Source organism: Macrotis lagotis, chromosome 2 (genome assembly GCF_037893015.1).
Source record: "Macrotis lagotis isolate mMagLag1 chromosome 2, bilby.v1.9.chrom.fasta, whole genome shotgun sequence".
Lineage (NCBI taxonomy): Eukaryota > Metazoa > Chordata > Mammalia > Peramelemorphia > Peramelidae > Macrotis > Macrotis lagotis.
Genome location: NC_133659.1, coordinates 26,516,985 through 26,535,053, shown reverse-complemented (window position 1 = coordinate 26,535,053; position 18,069 = coordinate 26,516,985). Strand labels below are relative to the sequence as shown.

General features: G+C 40.3%; 1 protein-coding gene across 4 annotated transcripts in view; it reads left to right on the top strand.

Annotated features, from left to right (window-relative positions):
• The first annotated feature begins 288 nt into the window (after positions 1-288).
• ZFYVE9 (zinc finger FYVE-type containing 9) overlaps positions 289-18,069 on the top strand; it is a 200,040-nt gene continuing 182,259 nt past the window's right edge. For 3 of the 4 annotated variants that reach the window (XM_074221445.1, XM_074221441.1, XM_074221446.1), the window contains exon 1: positions 289-375. The gene's annotated coding sequence lies outside the window, so the exon portion shown is untranslated. The remainder of the gene's footprint in view (positions 376-18,069) is intronic. The other variant, XM_074221443.1, reaches the window with a different exon arrangement.

Sequence of the window (18,069 nt, the reverse complement as noted above, 5' to 3'; positions counted from 1 at the left end):
GCGGCGGCGGGGGCGGGGGGCGGCGGGGCAGGGAGGCTCCGCGACCCACCGCCCCGCCCCTCGGCGCCCGCCCCGCCCCCGCCCCGCCCCCGCCGGCGGCCGCCGCAGTCCGTCCGGGCGCCGTAGCCCGAGCCCCGGCCAGGGGGCGCTGCGGGGCGGGGCGGCGGGAGCCGAGGCGCGGGGCCGGCGCCGGAGCGGAGAGCGGGAGGCCGGAGGCCGGCGGGCCGCGGAGCAGGGGCGGCGGCCGGGGCTGCGCTCCCCCGCGCGGGCGGCCCTCCCTCGGGGCCCCGGAGCCGGGCCGGGCCGGGCGGGGCCGGAGCCGACGCGGCGCGGGGCCCGGGCCATGCGGAGCCGGGCGGCGGGAGCGGCGCCGCGGTGAGTGCGCGCGGCGCGGCCCGGGCGGGGGGCTCGGGGGGCGCGGGGCGGGGGCGCGGCGGGAGCGGGCGGCCCCGGGGGGCTCGGGGGCCCCGGGCCGGGCCGCGGCGCCGCAGCCTGCGCGGGCCGGGCCTCCGCAGAGCCGCCCCCACGCGCCGCGGCCCCTGCGGGCACGCAGCACGCGCGGGCCTGTGCGCATCGGCGGGGCTCGGGGGTCCCGGCCCGTGGAGCGCGGCGGGAGCCGCGCGTGGGCGCCTGATGCCCCCGCGGGGGCAACCCCGGCATCCTGGGCCCGGCGGCTCCGGGGCTCCCCGGGCCGGGCCGGGCAGCAACTGGTGCTGCTGGGCCGGGACCACCTGGGTCGGCGGGGGTGGGGGGGCACCCTCAGCCCCCCTCCCCGAGGGGTCCCCGCGGCAGGAGCGGGGCCCGGGCCCAGCCATGCCCGTCAGCCTGGGCAGGTGCCAGAGGCTCCGCTGCCGGCCCGTGGGCAGCCCCGGGCGAGGAGGGGCTGGGGCCGACCCTCACCTTGACCCCCGGGCAGGAGGCCGACCTCGGGGGGGGGGCAGAGCCCCAACCGCCCTCCACACGTGGGGCCTCGGGGGCTGCCCCCGTCTGCGTCCTCCTTGGTGGTGGAGATGAGCACCCATGACTTGGGAGACCCTCGATCCTGGTCTCTCCCCAGGTCCCCAGGAGAACGTGGGCAAGTCCAGAGATGACCTTTGCCTCTGGGCCAGCTTAGGGCATGGAAGGAGCTTTGCCATCCCCCAGGCCTTACTCATCCAGTTATGCCTCCGTGTACATGGATGTGGTTGTTGGGTCGCCTCTGACTCCTGGCCCTCCATCCCGGCTGGGCTTCTTGGCAAAGTCACCGAAGTCGTCTGTCATTTCCTTTTCCGTTCATTTGACAGATGAAGAGATGGAGGCCAACAGGCTGAAGTTATTTGTTCGGGGTCACATAGCTGGGAGCAGATTTGAAGACGGGTCTTTCTGACACAGAGCTCTGTGTCCTCTTAGCGGCTAGCTGCCCCTTGGTGGGCTGATGGACAACCTCTCTAGGTTGGGTGGGCCCTCTGTGATGTAGGGGAACTAGGGGGAGAATGAGGGGAGCACACGGGATGGAGCAGCGAGGTGGGCTGACATTCTGCAGTTGGAGCTCTTAGCTCCAAGATCCCAGACCCATTTGGGTATTAGTTTATTGTCCCAGCTCCTGGACAGACCCCTTCTAAACAAGAGAGCTGTGGGACAGGAAGGTAAGAGTTGATCAATGACAGGATTGGAGTCCCAGCGCCAGAAAGAACCTCCTGTGGTCTAATCCGTTATCTTTCTTCCAGACCCTCCCAGTAAATCAGTCTTTCTTATCTTCTTAAAACATCTCCAGGAGAGAATATTAGACAGTTTCCTTTGATAGGCCAGGTACTCAACAAGTACATTTTCCGTTACAAATGCAAGTGTCTGTGTGTTTCCTCCAATCCCTCAACGTTTTAAAAATATAGCAGCACCATATCAGCTCACCTGTCTCAACCAGCTATAGTATAATATATCCATTCTTCAGGTGGTTTAAAGATAAAAAGGATTACAGAGGATCTCTTTAACTTCTAGGAGGAGTACTAGGTTCAAGTCCTAATTTTGCTTTTTTGCTATCTGCATGACCTTGGGTAAGTCTTGTGACTTCTTTGGGCCTTAGTTTCTTCATTTGAGAAATAAAGGATTTCCACCAGATAATTTCCAAGGGCCTTTACAAGACCAGATTCCACCATTCAATCCACAGGGATTTATTAAGCTCCAGTACAAAGGGATAGGCACTGTGCCAGGGCAGAGGGATCTAGATCCTGCAGGGGACACAGCCTACACACAGTTGGTGATAATTTGGGGACCTTAGATTGGGTAAGTGGGAAACTTGAATGCCAGAAAGGCACCCTCAGGACTCTACTATTGATACTGTGTTTCTGCCAGATTTTGCTTCAATATTACCAAGTGTAAAACAAAACAAAAAAGATAGTGTGATTTTTTTTTTTTATTTGAACTAATAGCACTAGGGTAGATCATAGTTAACCAGATACAAATAACTCTATGTTCCAACATATCTGAGGTGCTGATACATTTATTTCTTACTGCAACAGATTATAGTATCATAGGTCAAGTAGAAACTGAAATTCTGCTAAAATTTTAGTCAAACTGTAATTGTATTTATTTGTATTTTACCTGCCTGTCTATGTTGCTTTGTATGTGAGTTTTACATCTTGTTCTGCAAGTTGATAATTTCAATGAAATAATCTTTTGAAAAGTAGAATAAATGAAAATCACCATTTAGACCTGGGCCAACAGTTTATCTTATCAAAGATTTGTGAGGCCCCAAGCATGTCAGAAGGTTTCTGGGGTCAGAGCCCCAAATTTATATTCTTAATTTCTTAAGGCTTTCAGTTGTAAATGTTCTTTTAATGGGGTGAAACTGAAAAACAAAAAGAAGTGAAATTGCCTTTTAGTTCCTACATCCTAGCTCCTAAAACTTCTTTCCTGGAGAATGACCTTCCTTTTTGTTTTGGGGGTACCTGCCATTCTTCTAAGACTTATTGGATGGAGAGTGGCAAGAGGGCAGAGTTTGGAATCAGGAGATGCAAATCTGTTCCTGCTACTTCTGCCATTGACCAGTTTTGTGACCATGGGCAATTTCCTTTATTTCCTATACTCCATTTCTCATCTGTAAAGTGAGGGGTGTTCATTCCAATTCAGTGTTTTCTAACTTCTTATTACCAGTATTTTCCATTCCCTTTTATTCCCAGAGCATAAATAAGGTAGATATGATCACATACAAGCATACTTTTGGAGAATTTCACGTTGATATTTTGATTTTAACTGTACAGTGTTCATTAACCTGTGTTATAAAGTGATAGCCTTTGTAGGTAGGAATTGAAAGAGTTAATTATTGCAAACGATGGTTCTGTCGAAGTAGGTCAGTACTACATTTTGTTTGGATCTATTTACATTTAGTGAAATGATACATTGATAAATAGCTGGAGTAGAATCCTGTTAAGTGACCAGAAACTATCCCTTTATGAAGTCCTGATTTGCATGAACATTTTTAATATAATGGCCCACATTTTAGGTATGTCCTGAAATTCATCAGCTTGGTTAAATGTAGGGTAAATGTGTTTGCTAGCTGGCTTTTTCACTTGTAAGTCAGTCCCTTGAGCCCTGATATTTTAAGTCATGCTTAGTTTGTAAGTGGAAAATTTATTCATTGTTTACCTCCTTTGAGTTCTGGCAAGAACTTAGAGGGTCATTACGATTTTTCATACAGCTTATTCCTGATCTCCATGAAATGAATACTGTCCATAAATATGAAGCAGGTGGGAACTCTTAATTAAATATCCAGCAGGATGTTAGTGGAGCTTAAAATTTTGAAAGTCACTACCTTGTTTTTTAGACAAATTTTCTCTTAGGATCATAGATTGAAGAGACCATAATGATCCTTTAACCCAACCTCCTCATTTTATAGAGAAATTTCATATTCAGAGAAATGACATGATTCTTCTCTGGTCACACCTGTAATAAGTGGGGGAATTTGTGTATCCATTTACACCTTGCAAGCACGCAACAAATAGTAATGAAGAAATATCAAACTGTCTTACAAGACTTTTTGTGTGTAAGAAATAGGAGGGCCCTCATGGTGGTGAATCTTTGTGATGGACTGTCTATTTAGAAATTGTTACTACTGTCCAGAGACTCTTAGATGGTTGTTGCTAACTCAACACTTGAAGAGTCAGAAGGACACTCTTCCCCAAGGTCTTGTTCTCACCTGCTTGCTGCTCCATCTCCACTCACTGTGCCTTTGCACCAGCTGCTTCTCACCCTCCAATATCCTCTTTCTTTACCTTTGCTTGAGAGTCTCTCTCTCCACTGTTATGATGAGGCTTCAAGCACTGTCCTCAATGAGAATTATTTTAAACTGCTTCGCAGATAAATGTATGGATGCTTTCTATGTGCTTGTCTGGAGTTGTTGCCACTATTGGATCATCTCACCTCTAGTAGGGGTCGTTTCCCGCTTTGCGTCTGTGGCCTTAGTGACTAATCCATAGGAAGTAGGCAACTCCAGGAGAGTCTAGTGGGCTGGGAGTCTGTTTGACCCTGGGCACATCTCTTACTTTTCATCTTCTGTTTCCTCACCTGCAAAAAGGATCATGACCATTGCACCTACTTTCCAGGGTTGTTTTGATGATCAAATATGATGATAATTGTAAAATGTTTTGAAAACCACAAAACACAGAAATGTTAGCTACTAATAATAGTAGTACTACTACTATGTCTAAAAATGTTCCTTCACAAAAGGCAATTTTAGATGCTGGGCTTTGTTTTCCTCTAATTTTGCTATAATACTGCTACTAGTGGTGGTGCTCACTAAATACGTGTCAATTGATGGGAAGGGAACACTAAGGTTGGAAGTAAAAAATTCTGTGTTAGGGTCCCAGCTCTGCCATAGGAGACCTTGGTATTAGGTCCTTCACTTTTGAACCTTGATTTCCTAATCTGTAAAATGAGTATAATATATGCATTACACCTTAAAGGTTTATGGTGAAGAAAGAGCCTTGCAAACCTTAAAATACTATAGATATGTGAAGAGTTATTATTCAAGAATTTTGAGTCTCTTTACCAACCACAGATAATAATTCCCCTATACTTTAGGACTTGGGCTGCAAAAGTGGCTGAGCCACTTTTCATTAGCCTGCAGTCATAATGGTGATGAACTTTTCTGACTTTAGTCTGTTCTTGTTAAGTTGTTTTCAGTTGTGTCTGACTCTGTGATCCTATTTGGGGTTTTCTTGGCAAAGACACCAGAGTGGTTTCCATTTCCTTCTCCAGCTCATTTTACATATGAGGAAACAAATAAACAGGGTAAAGTGACTTGCTCAGGATCACATAGCTAGTAAGTATCTGAGGCCAGATTTAACTCAGGAAGAAGAGTCTTCCTGACTCTAGGCCCAGTGCTCTATATATTGCATGACCTAATTGCCCTATACTGGACCTCTTAAAATAGATCAGAGTCTCTCACCAGATTCAGGCTCAAAATTGTTCCAGTCTGGTAGATCCTGCCATATATTAAACAGTCTTCAAGATCTCACAGTCACTTCTAACCACAACAAGGGGTCAGGGAACATTATGAGTAGTAGTAGTAGTAGTAGGAGTAGTAGTAGGAGTCATCATCATCATCATAGTAGTAGAAGACTATAACCATGTATATCATATTATTTCTCCTTTCCCCCATCAGTTATTAATTATAATAGCATATAGTTCTTGCTTTAATTTTTTTTATTTTAAATTTAGTATTTAAATATTCCCATGGAAAGATTAAGTGATTTGCTCAAAGTCACATAGGCAGCAGGTATCAAATAGAGTACCAACATTTGTTCCTTGTCATTTTTTTTTTTTTAGGATTTTTTGCAAGGCGATGGGGTTGCCCAAGGCCACACAGCTAGGTAATTATTAAGTGTCTGAGGCTGGATTTGAACTCAGGGACTCCTGACTCCAGGGCCGGTGCTCTATCCACTACACTACCTAGCCACCCCTTGTCATTTTTAAATAAGTATTTTTGCTAATGTTTAATTCATTCATTCATTCATTTATTTTTAGGGGTTTTTTTTTTTGAAAGGCAAATGGGGTTAAGTGGCTTGCCCAAGGCCACATAGCTAGGTCATTATTAAGTATCTGAGACCAGATTTGAACCCAGGAACTCCTGACTCCAAGGCTGGTGCTTTATCCCCTATGCCACCTAGCCACCCCTATTTTTGCTCATGTTATGAATCTTGTTTTTGTGAATCTTTGTGACAGCCTCCCTCTGTGAAGTCATGTGGGGGATGAGCCAGCAAAGGAAGCTGAGATAGAGTGTTCAGACAAGAGAGGCACTAAATAAATGTTTATTGACCATTGCTGGAGTCGGGGGACCTGATAAAGATGAAGAAGAGATGAAGGAGAGATAAAGCATCTGGAAAGGTGGAGTGACAGGAGGGTATAGTCAGATAATTAGGGAATTAGCACACTTGTGTGTAAGGGTAAGATTTGTTTTGTGACCATATCTCTCTGTACATGAGTGAGTCATGGGAAGGAGTTGGAGGGGGAGGATCTACGATGAGATTAAAGATCTCCATTAAAAAAGGCAGGCGTTCAAAGAGGAAGATGGTGAGGTAGGTGCTGAACTTGAGAAAGGAAGGATGGTGACCTGGAGGTTGGTATGCTCTAATGTGGTTAAGTGGGCTTTATAGAAGGAAAGGTTACTGAGCTAAGAGGCAGAGAAAGTGGGAAGGGGCAGTAGGGGTCAAGGAGTATGCCATTCCCCTCCACTCCCACTGTGGGTATGGTAGTAAGAGAAGGTAGTGCTAGAGAGAAGCCCATAGAGTGTTATCAGTAAGAGCTGCTGCTATTTGTTCTTTTTTTTTTTTTTTGCAAAACAGTGGAGTTAAGTGACTTGCCCAAGGTCACATAGCTAGGTAATTATTAAGTGTCTCAGGTCCTCCTGACTCCAGGGCTGGTGCTCTATCCACTGTGCCACCTAGCTGCCCCCCTATTTGTTCGTCATTCACAAAGAAGATCATGACATCAGGGAGATGCCAGGACATGTAAATTGGCCTTAAATAAGGGGAATGCTGCCCAAAGTTGCCAGCTTCACTTTCTGCTCTGGAGCCATCTGGGTCCAGTGACCAGATATGGATTAGGTTGACTGATGGTGGCCCTGGAGACAGTGGGAGAACTTGGCTTCTTAAAGCTAAGGCTTTTCCAGGTCACTGTTTGACTGAGGCAATGACCATTCAGTCATTAAGGTTAGGTTAATAGAAAGAGAGGTGCAGGAGTCTTTTTCTCTTTGGTATGGGAAGGTCTAGTGGACACAATGGGAAGGAATGGCTTAGGATCTCTGTGGGGAAGAATTGAACGGGATGAGAGAACCTGAGAGAGGACTCAGGACAGCTGTCATCTAATTGACTGGCGCTCAATGACCATTTAAAATTCATTTTAATTGAAATGGCTTTTTTTGAGGTATTTTCAGATTTGAAATAAGCATGTTCTTTTCCCTCATAATTCAGTTTCTTATAATTCTTCCAATCTCTCCTAATTCCTTTTCTCCTAGCAATGGATTTGTTGGTTATTGTATATTGCTTTACATTTAGAATATTGTGGATTATATTTGTTCTGGTTTGATTTTTTTTTTAACTGATGAAATTCTTATACAAAATATTCTAGGTAGTTTTTTAAAATATCTTTTCTAATTCACAAATCTGCTAGATGTTGGTAAACCTCAGTTTGAGGGTCAAATTTTCAGATATAGCTTTTTTTTTTTTTTTGGCTATTTTATACTGAGTCTAATGAACTCAGTAAACTACATTAAACTCAAGACAGAAAAACTCTCCCTTCTAAGAATGTTCCTTCACAAAAGGCAATTGTAGACCCTGGGTTCAGTTTTCCTGTAATTTTGCAGAAACATTTCTTAAAAAGTTAGGGTCAGGTTGCATCTTTAGCCATTGAAATTTCTAAAACCACTAGTCTGGCAGGTTTTAAAGGGCACTATTACACCTTAAGGACTCTAATTCTAACTGAAGGTTTACCATTGTTCCTTTTTCTCTAGCGTCAAATTAGTCCTGAAGCATTGTTTCTCACTTTCAGACAGCTAGCAAGGGATTAAAAATGGGTTGTTGGGCTTTGGAGGGCAGAGGTCAAAATCTGAACTAATGATTCACCAGTAGTTCTTTCTACCAAGTGAGAAAATTACTGTACAGACTCTTTGTTTAAGTTTCTTTTTAAAAAATTTTTTTTAAATTTTTATTTAAGGCAATGGGGTTAAGTGACTTTTGCCCAAGCTCACACAGCTAGATAATTATTAAGTGTCTGAGGCCAGATTTGAACTCAGTTACTCCTGACCCCAGGGCTGGTGCCGCATCCACTGTGCCACCCGACTGCCCCATTTAAGTTTTTAAAATGAACTACTTGGACATTCTTTCCTTTTTTTTTTTTTAAATTCTGTGTGTGTGTGTGTGTGTGTGTGTGTGTGTGTGTGTGTATGTGTGTGTGTATGTGTATGTATGTGTGTATACCACAGCTTGGTTCACTTGCTTGAGATCACTTTTAATACCATTAGGAGGCTATGAGCAGAGACTCCAGGCGAACTGGATGCTTTTTTGGATAGGGCAGTAATTGGGGCAATAGACCCTTTGTGGCCTTGGAATCCCATATTCCAGATGAAGTTATCCAAGCATTAGTAAGCTTGGGGACTCTTCTTGCTGGGTTAATGGAACATACAAACCCTTTCTTTTTGTTGTAAAGATCTTTTTCTGGAATTTCATTAGGAAAGGAATTACATTTTTGCCTGCTAGGATTTGTTTCCTCAAAAGGAGAATAGTTAGTGGAATACCCTTGAGCAAAAGCAGATTCACTCAACATTTTTAATTTAAAAAAAAGTGAAAATAAACAGATAATAATTAGATTTCTAGAGACAGAAATGATCTTGGAAAATCATTTCTTTCAGGTATTTGGAGTCCCTTAGAGAAGTGTCTTTCCCACAGTCAAGGTCTCTGCCTGCTGAGAGCACAGGATCATAGAGGCAGCTGGACCTAGAGTCAGAAAGACTTGCATTCAAATCCCGCCCCAGACACTAGCTGTGGGATCCTTTGTAAACCTTTAGTTTCCTCCATTGTCAAATGGGGATAATCATAGTACCCACCCCAAATTAGATGAAATAATATTTGTTGGACCACTTAGTCCTTGCCACATGGTAGGTACTAAATCGTTTCTTCCCTTCCTCTTCTCATCTTTTCTTCCTTTTCTTGTTCCTTCCTTCCCTCCCTCCCTTACTTCTTTGCCCCCAGACTCTTAATCTAGTAGTAAGTACTCTTCTTTACTGATGTTTAAGCTTTAAATGAATTTACTATTTGCCTAAAACCTTTTTAAAGAAAAAGATGTTATTGGTATCGGGGATAGGGGAGATTTTTAACTTGGATATAATCTTGAGGCAAATTGCTTGGGTTGCAGTGACTGGAGAACTATCAGATTACTGCTCTGACCTTCAGTTTTCTCATCTGTGAAATAAAGGGATTGGCCTAGATAATTTCTAAAGCCCCTTTCAACTCTAAGAATTACTGATTCCAACCCAGGAGACCTGAATGTAACCACAGAAGGCAACCAGATCACATGGATAACAAGAAGTTGAGGAAACCCTGCCCCTGCCCAAGCAGAGTGCTAAGCCTGGATCTGAACGGAAAAAGCAAGTTGAAGAGACTATTTTGCATAAAATTCCAAAGAGAAGAAGAGCCTTCTAAATAAATGCATTGAAGTTCTAGGAAACTGGGACCTTACATGAGGTCATGAGGGTGGTCTCTCTTCCATTTTCATCTTTTTTTCTTGAAATGATTAGAATGCACATTTGATGAGAAAATTTGCTCAAGGCTGTTTCTTGTGAATATAATCTAGGCTATAATACCACAAGTACATTTAAATGAAAACTTGTCTGAGAGCCATAAGAACAAAACTATATAGATTCATCATAGTTGAAATAGTCAGCCTTTGAGAGAAAGAATGTTTAAAAGGTCCTGAGGGGCATGCTTGGCATTTGGATGGATGTCTAGGGAGTCCTGTGGCCCTCCAAGCCCTGGGGAAACCATGCAGAAATTATCCATGATGGATAAGATCCCCGATCTATTCAATAATCCAGATATAGGAAAGCTTTTATGCATTTTGCTGATCAGAGACTAATTTGTAAAATGAGGAGCTTGTGTTAGATTATGGCTAAGGCCCCTTTTTGTTGGACTCTTCTCCAGAAATGATCCATCTCATGTGGCACTACTTCCATTACATGGAAACCATAGAAATCACGAGACTGCTGATGTGAGCTTCCTATCGCTCTGGCCTCTCCTTCATAGGCTCCTTTGCTAACTGGTCATTGATATTATGACCTGTAGCTGTCCGTGTTTGCTAAGGCTCTGTCCAGGGCCTTTTTAAACCTTTCATTACCTAGGACACAGCGATATTCCACAATGTTCCTGTAAGTCAGCAGCTAGGTATCACATATTCAACTGTCCTTAACCCTTCTATGTGAGTGGAATATTCCCAATAAAACCTTAGGGTTAATATTCCTAGTGAAGTCCTCTCTGGGTTAGATTATTCTTAGAAGAAAGACTTTGCATTCCAAGCAAGGCCTCAGCCTTCTGATAAAGGTAATTTTTTTTTTTTGCTAACTAAGAGGACAGTAGACTACTCCTAGAAAGACCTTGCATTCCAAAAGAATTTATGAGCCATGTGCTTTATGATAAGACTATTTTTACTAACTAGGAAGATAGTAGACTATTCCAAGAAAGACCTTGCTTACTCAGACATTATTTCATTTAGATAGGCACAAGAAGGTCAATAAAATCCTTTTTGATATTCTCACCATCTGGATGGTGAGGAAATATTTTATAAAAACATTTGATTATTCTCTTTGTTACTGGGTAGATTTTTTTGTTTATAGATTGTAACTCTGGAGACCCCCAACCAATTGGGTCGAAGGAGAGGGGTGGGGGTGGGGGAGATTGTGCTAGGCAATATCATCTTGCTTGGTTTGAATCTTGGTTGCAGCTCCTTGATCTTCATTACCCTTGTGAAACTTGGAAGTGTGCCCTTCTCTTGAGAAAAGTAAATAAACTTTTTTTTTCCTTTTTGCTCAGAGGAGTCTCTCAGTTTTTTTTAAGTGGATTTTTATCCCAAACATGCGGAACCTGGTCACATCTTCAGATACCTATTGAACATCTTGAACTGAATGTCTCATAGACATCTTAAACTCATCATTTTTCAGTGCCCATGATATTTTCATTGGCTGTCTCCCATTTTTATGATTCCTCCTTCCTCTCTGCTTTCTTGACCTTGCTGGCTTCCTTCAAGTCTTTGCTAAACTTTCACCTCTTGTAACAAGCCTTTTTTTGTTCCCCATAATATCTTAATCTTGAGGTGAATCTTGGTATTATTGCCTTGATCAAAATAGTTGTCTTTCTCCCAGTTAATTATTGTTACATAATTGCTCTTACTGTATATAATATTCTCTTGGATCTATTCACTTCACTTTGCATCAGTTCATATAAGTCTTCCCAGGTTCTTCTGAAATCATCCTCTTCATTTCTTGCCGCACAATAATATTTCATCACAATTATATACCCTCCTTTCATAGCATCCTCTCAATTTTCAATTCTTTGCTACCACAAAAAAGAGCTGCTATAAATATTTTTGTACAAATAGATCTTTTTCTCTTGGGGATACAGACTTGGTAGTTGTTTTGCTAGGTCAAAGGGTATACATAATTTTATAGCCCTTTGGGCTTAGTTCCAAATTGTTTTCCAGAACAATTTGCTGGACCATTTCCCAACTCCACTAGTAATGCATTAGTGTTCCAATTTTTCCACATCCCTTTTGTGGATTTTGTGATTTTCCTTTTCTGTCATGTTAGCCAATCCAAAAGAATATTCAGTAGCCTGCAAGATAAATCAGGTCAGCACATAGTCCTGCTTGTCTGTCCTTTCAGTGTTTCTTTCATGAAAAGTGTGGATGCTTGATTTGGATGGTGTTCTTATTATAGACTGCTTAGGATGACACTGAAGAAAGTGTCACTTTTGCTCAAATATTGTTGATAGTTTTTAAAAATAACCTTAAACAGGTCAGTCTTTGTGCTGGCTGTCTGACTTACTACTTCAGAAGATGTAAGGAAAAGTGAAAACCACTTTGGAACTAAAATTTAAAAAATATTTGTCTTCCAGAAAAAAAATTTAAAATTGGGGGGAAAGTATGAGCTATATATCCAAGAGTAGCCTCAAAGATGAAAAATGGTAACTTTTAAATTGTTTTCTAGTAAATAGTGTTACTACATTGAATTTCCTAGTTATGCTTCCTAGAAGGCAAGTAATGTTTGTTTTAGAAATAGGTGGCATAAAATAGTTTGAAAGAAAGGTTATGGCTCAGTGGGCAGAGCACCAGCCCTGGAGTCAGGAGGACCTGAGTTCAAATCCTGCCTTAGACACTTAATATGTACTTAGCTATGACCTTGGGCAAGTCACTTAACCCCATTGCCTTGCCAAAAAAAAAAAAAACTAGGGGGAAAAAAAAGAAATATTGTGACTGAGTTCTACAGAACAGGGTTAATTAAAAAAACCAAAATTGTGTAGGAAAAGATAAAAAGGAGCAATTATCTCAAAAATGGGAATCAAAGGAAGAATTAATACAGGGGGAAACAGGTGAGGATGGAGAACTGGCAATTTTGAAATCTTAGTCTCATCTGGATTGAAGAGGAAACAACATGTATATATGAAGAGATTTAGAAGTCTTCTGAACTTCTAGAGAGATGAAAAAACTGGAGGGATAGGTTGGGAAAGTTCGGAGGCTGAGTGGGGGAAGAATATAAGGGAGGGAATTTTAGAGGGTTTAGGTAAAATAAGGAACTAAGAGGATAAGGGGGAAAGAAGATAACAGGAGTAAAAAGAGAAGTTGAGAAGAAAATAGTATAATTAAGATGGAGGGAAATTCATAAATAGTAATTAGAACTTTGTCAAATCCATAAGATTATGAGTCATTCCTTAATTGATGAATGGTCAAAGGATATGAACAAGCAGTTTTCCAATGAACACATCAAAACAATTTATAATGATATAAGGGTTCTAAGTCATTATTGATTAGAGAAATGTAGATTAAAACAACATTGACATATCATTTTACATTTATCAGATTGGCTAAAGTGATAGAAGGGGAAAGTGATAAATGTTGGAAAGGATGTGGAAAAATTAGGACATCAATTCATTGTTTGTGGAATTGTAAAATGAGCCAACCACTTTTGAGAGCTATCTGGAATTGTAGCCAAAGAATTATTAAACTACTTATACACTTTGATCCAGTCCTACCACTACTTGGTCTTTTTCCAAGAATGATTAGGGAAAAAGGAAAAGAACCTATATGTTCTAGAATATTTATAGCATCTCTCTTTGTGGTGACAAAGAATTGGAAATTGCAGGGATGCCTATCATGGGGAATGACTGAACAAGTTTTGGTATATGATTGATTTGAAATACTGCTGGGCTAAAAGAAATGATAAATTCAGTGATTTTAGAAAAATATAGAAAGATTTGGGTGAAATAATGAGTGAAATGAGCAGAATCAAGAGAAAATGAATATTCAAATTAACTATAAAAGACATATAAAAAAAGATGCTATCTGCATCCAGAGAAATAATTGATAAATAGGAATGTGTATATGTATGTATGTGTGTCTATGGTAGCCATCTCTAGGGTTGGTTGGGGAGTGGGGAAGGGAAGAAAAAAATTTACATGATAATTTTATTATATATTTGAAAGGAATAGTAAAGTTGTATTTTTAGATTTGTGATTTTGTGAACAAGCATCATTTTTATTTTTATTTTTTTGCAAGGCAATGGGGTTAAGTGGCTTGTCCAAGGCCACACAGCTTATTAAGTGTCTGAGGCTGGATTTGAACTCAGGTACTCCTGACTCCAAGGCCAGTGCTCTATCCACTGCGCCACCTAGCTGCCCCTAAACATCATTTTTATTATACTATTATGGAAATACTTATTTTATTCCATAAATTAAAAATAAAATGAAAAATTAAGTGACCATTATTATTCAATATTGTATTAGAAAAGATAACAATAGCAATAAGAAAAAGAAATTGAAGAAATCAGAATGGGCAATGAGGTGATAAGACTATCTCTTTTTATAGACAATGTGGTGATGTACTTGTAAAATCCTAAACTAAAAAAACTAGTTCAAACAATAATTTAAACAAAGTAGCAGGTTATAAAATAAACCCAAATAAATCATCAGCATTTCTACAGATTACTAGTAAAAAACCCTGCAAGAAGAGATAATAAGAAATGCCTTATTTTAAATAACTTTAGACTGAATAAAATACTTGGAAGTATACCTGTCAAGACAAACCCAGGAGCTGCATGAACTTTATGTAGAACATTTTTTATATGAATAAATTTAGATCTAAATAATTGGAGTATTAATTGGTCATTAATGGGCAGAACTAATACAATAAAAATGACAGCCTACCTCAACTAATTTACTTATTCAATGCCATCTTAATTGAATTACCAAAAATTATTTTTAGTTAGAAAAATGGTAATTCTTGTAAAAAAACAAAAGGAAATAATGAAACAAATGTAAAGGAAGGAGATTGAGCAGTACCAGATCTAAATTTGTAAAAGGTGGTAATTATCAAAACTATCTCATGTTGGCTAAGAAATAAAAAGGTCAGTCAGTGGAACAGAGTACACAGTAAATGATTACAGTAAACTTGTATTTGATAATTATAAAGCTTTAAGCATATAGGATAATACTTCATTATTGGTAAAAAAAATTGTTGGGAAAAGGTTTCAAAATGAATACATGATCTAGATAGTAAATTAGAAGAACATGGAACATAATACTTATTAGAGTTATAGATAGAAGAATTTATGATAAACACGAGATAGTGAGCACTGTGAGATAGAAAATGATTAATTTTGATTACATTAAATTAAAAAGGTTTTGAAGAAAGAAAACCAATATATTCAAGATTAGAAGGAAAACAGAAAATATGGGAAAACATTTTGTAGACAGTTTTTTGGATAAAGGTCTCATATTTCAAATATATAGAGAATTTTGTTAAAATTTTAAGAATATAAGTCATTCCCCAATTGATAAATGGTCAAAAGATATGAACAACCAATTTCTTGATGAAGAAATCAAAGCTATATTAGTCATAAAAAGTACTTTCATTGATTAAAGAATGGCAAATTAAAACAACTTTTTGAGGTATATCTCACACCCGTCAGATTGGCTACATCAATAGAAGGGGGAAATGACAAATTTTTTTTTAGGTTTTTGCAAGGCAAATGGGGTTAAGTGGCTTGCCCAAGGCCACACAGCTAGGTAATTATTAAGTTTCTGAGATGGGATTTGAACCCAGGTACTCCTGACTCCAAGACCGGTGCTTTATCCACTACGCCACTTAGCCACCCCTGAAATGACAAATGTTGGTGGGGCTGTGGAAAAATTGGGAACTAATCTACTCAATTTTTTCCTTTATGTTTTTTTTTTTAACAAGGCAATGGGATTAAGTGACTTGCCCAAAGGTTACACAGCTAGGTAATTATTAAGTGTCTGAGGCTGAATTTGAACTCAGGTCCTCCTGACTCCAGGGTCAGTGCTCTATCCACTGTGCTACCTAGGTGCCCCTGGAATACCACTATTAGGCCTGTTCACTAAGGTGATCAAGGAAAATGGAAAAGAGCCTATACATTCTGGAATATTTATAGCAACTCTTTCTGTGATAGAAAGAACCAGAATTTTAGGGGATGTCAATCAACTGAGTAATGACCAAACAATTGTGTTATATGATTGCGCTGGAATACTACTGTGCTGTAAGGAATGATTGATGACCAGGTTGATTTTAGAAAAACATGAAGAGATTTGCATGATATAAAGAAGAGTAAAAGTAACAAGAGTCCATAGTAATTTTGTAGGAAGACTACTCATGGGAGATCAAGTTATTTTGAGTACTGTACATACTCAAATTAACTACAAAGGATCTATGAAGGAAGATGCTGTCCAACTTCAGAGGAAAGAATTGATAAATAGAAGTGTATAGAATGATTATACATCTAAATCTATATCTTTGTGTCACATGGTAGCTTTCTCTAGTGTGAACTTGGGGAGGAAAGATGATAGAACTTAAAATGAACTTAAAATGTAACAAAATGTAACAAATGTAACAAAAAATGTAACAAAAAAATTAAAAGAATAATTAAGTGGCCTAAAATCAACTCTGAACCAAATGAAAGGCAAAAGAACAGCTTTGAACTCTTGCCCTTCCACCCTTTGACTTTAGGTTCTTGGACACCTATCTCAGCTTCTCTGACCTTGGTTGCCTAGCCACACATTTGTGGATGGAGCTTTGTGTGAGCTCAATCCTTCCGAGTCCTCTTACTCTTTCTACCATACTCCTTTGCCTCCCTGGGTAGTGAATCATCACTATTTTGTGACTTGGCATTGCTTTGTAGTTTTTAGACCTGATCTTTTTGTTTAGAATTTCTGGAACATCCATTCACATGACTGTTTCATCCCTGGTTTAACAACCACAGATTTTTAGAATAGTTTAGATCTAGAAGGGACCTTAGGGATTATTTAGTAGAAATGTCACAGATGTTAAAAATCATTTTGGAATGTGTAAGTAAAGGTTGATTCATTAGTTGATGTGTTATTTCTCAGTGTTTTAAAAAATCCAACAAATAGTGTTATTTACTGAATTGGAGCCTTGTTGTATTGTTGAAAATATTCCCATAACTCTGTTTTTAGTACTTGTGATTTCATCTTTGTGATTATATCCTCTCCCAACAATGATTGTAACCCCATGAGACCAGGAAGGCCAGTTTGACAGTGGAAGATGAATTGTAATAGGAAGAGATTTGAGGCAGGGAGATTAGTTAGAAGGATATGCTAGTATTTCAGATGAAAGGAACTCAAGGACTTGGACCAGTGTTTTGTTGGTGTGAGTGAGAGAATGAAATATATTTAGAAAGGAATAATATATTTGAAGGAAAGAACAAGATTCTTTTTGCTTGATTATGCATATTTGTTAAAATAAATATATTTTTTCTTCTTTTTTTTTAATACTCTTATAGGACAGAACCTGGGAGGGAGAAAAAGAGGCAAGAGGTTACCATAGGTGTGAAATGTTATGTACTATCAGACATGATAATTGTATTGTTAATTTCTTTTGACTTTTTTCTTTTCCTTTTTTTAAAGATTTTATTTATTTTGAGTTTTACAATTTTTCCCCCAATCTTACTTCCCCCCCAAAGAAAGCAATTTGTTAGTCTTTACTTTGTTTCCATGTTGCACATTGATCCAAATTGAGTGTGATTAGGGAGAAATCATATCCTTTTTTTTTTTCAAAATTTTATTTAAGGCAGTGGGGTTAAGAGTGACTTGCCCAAGATCACACAGCTAGGCAATTATTAAATGTCCAAGGCAAAACTTGAACTCAGCTCTTCCTTACTCCAGGGCCAGTATCCACTGTGTCACCTAGCTGCCCCACATATCCTTTATATTTTTATTTTTTAAATTTATTTTTTTATTCTCATTTTGTACAAATGTATTTTTACATTAATAAAATATTCTTGTTTACAAGTAAACAAAATACCCCCCCCATGAATATAGATAGACTTGCTTGGGCAAAAAAAGTAAAGGGGAGAGAAAAAAATTAAAATAAAAAAAATAATAGTAATAATTGTAGGTATGGCCAGGTGGCGCAATGGACGAAGCACCAGCCTTGGAACCACGAGCACCCGAACTCATATCCAGCCTTGTAAACCCAACAATCACCCAGCCGTGTGACATGCAAGCCACCCGATCCCCACTGCCCTGCAAAAACCAAAAAGAAGGGGAAAAAAAAGACCCAAAATAAAATAAAATAGTAATAATAGTAGGGGTGGCTGGGTAGCAGACAGAGCATTGGCCCTTGAGCCAGGAGCACCTGGGTCCAAATCCGGCCCCAGACACCCAAAGATCACCCTGCTATGTGGCCCCAGGCAGGCCACCCAGCCCCACTTGCCCTGCACCCTCCCCCAAATAATCATAACAAAAAATGTGCTTCAGTCTTTGTTCCAACACCAACAACTCTGTCACGGGTGGATCTCAT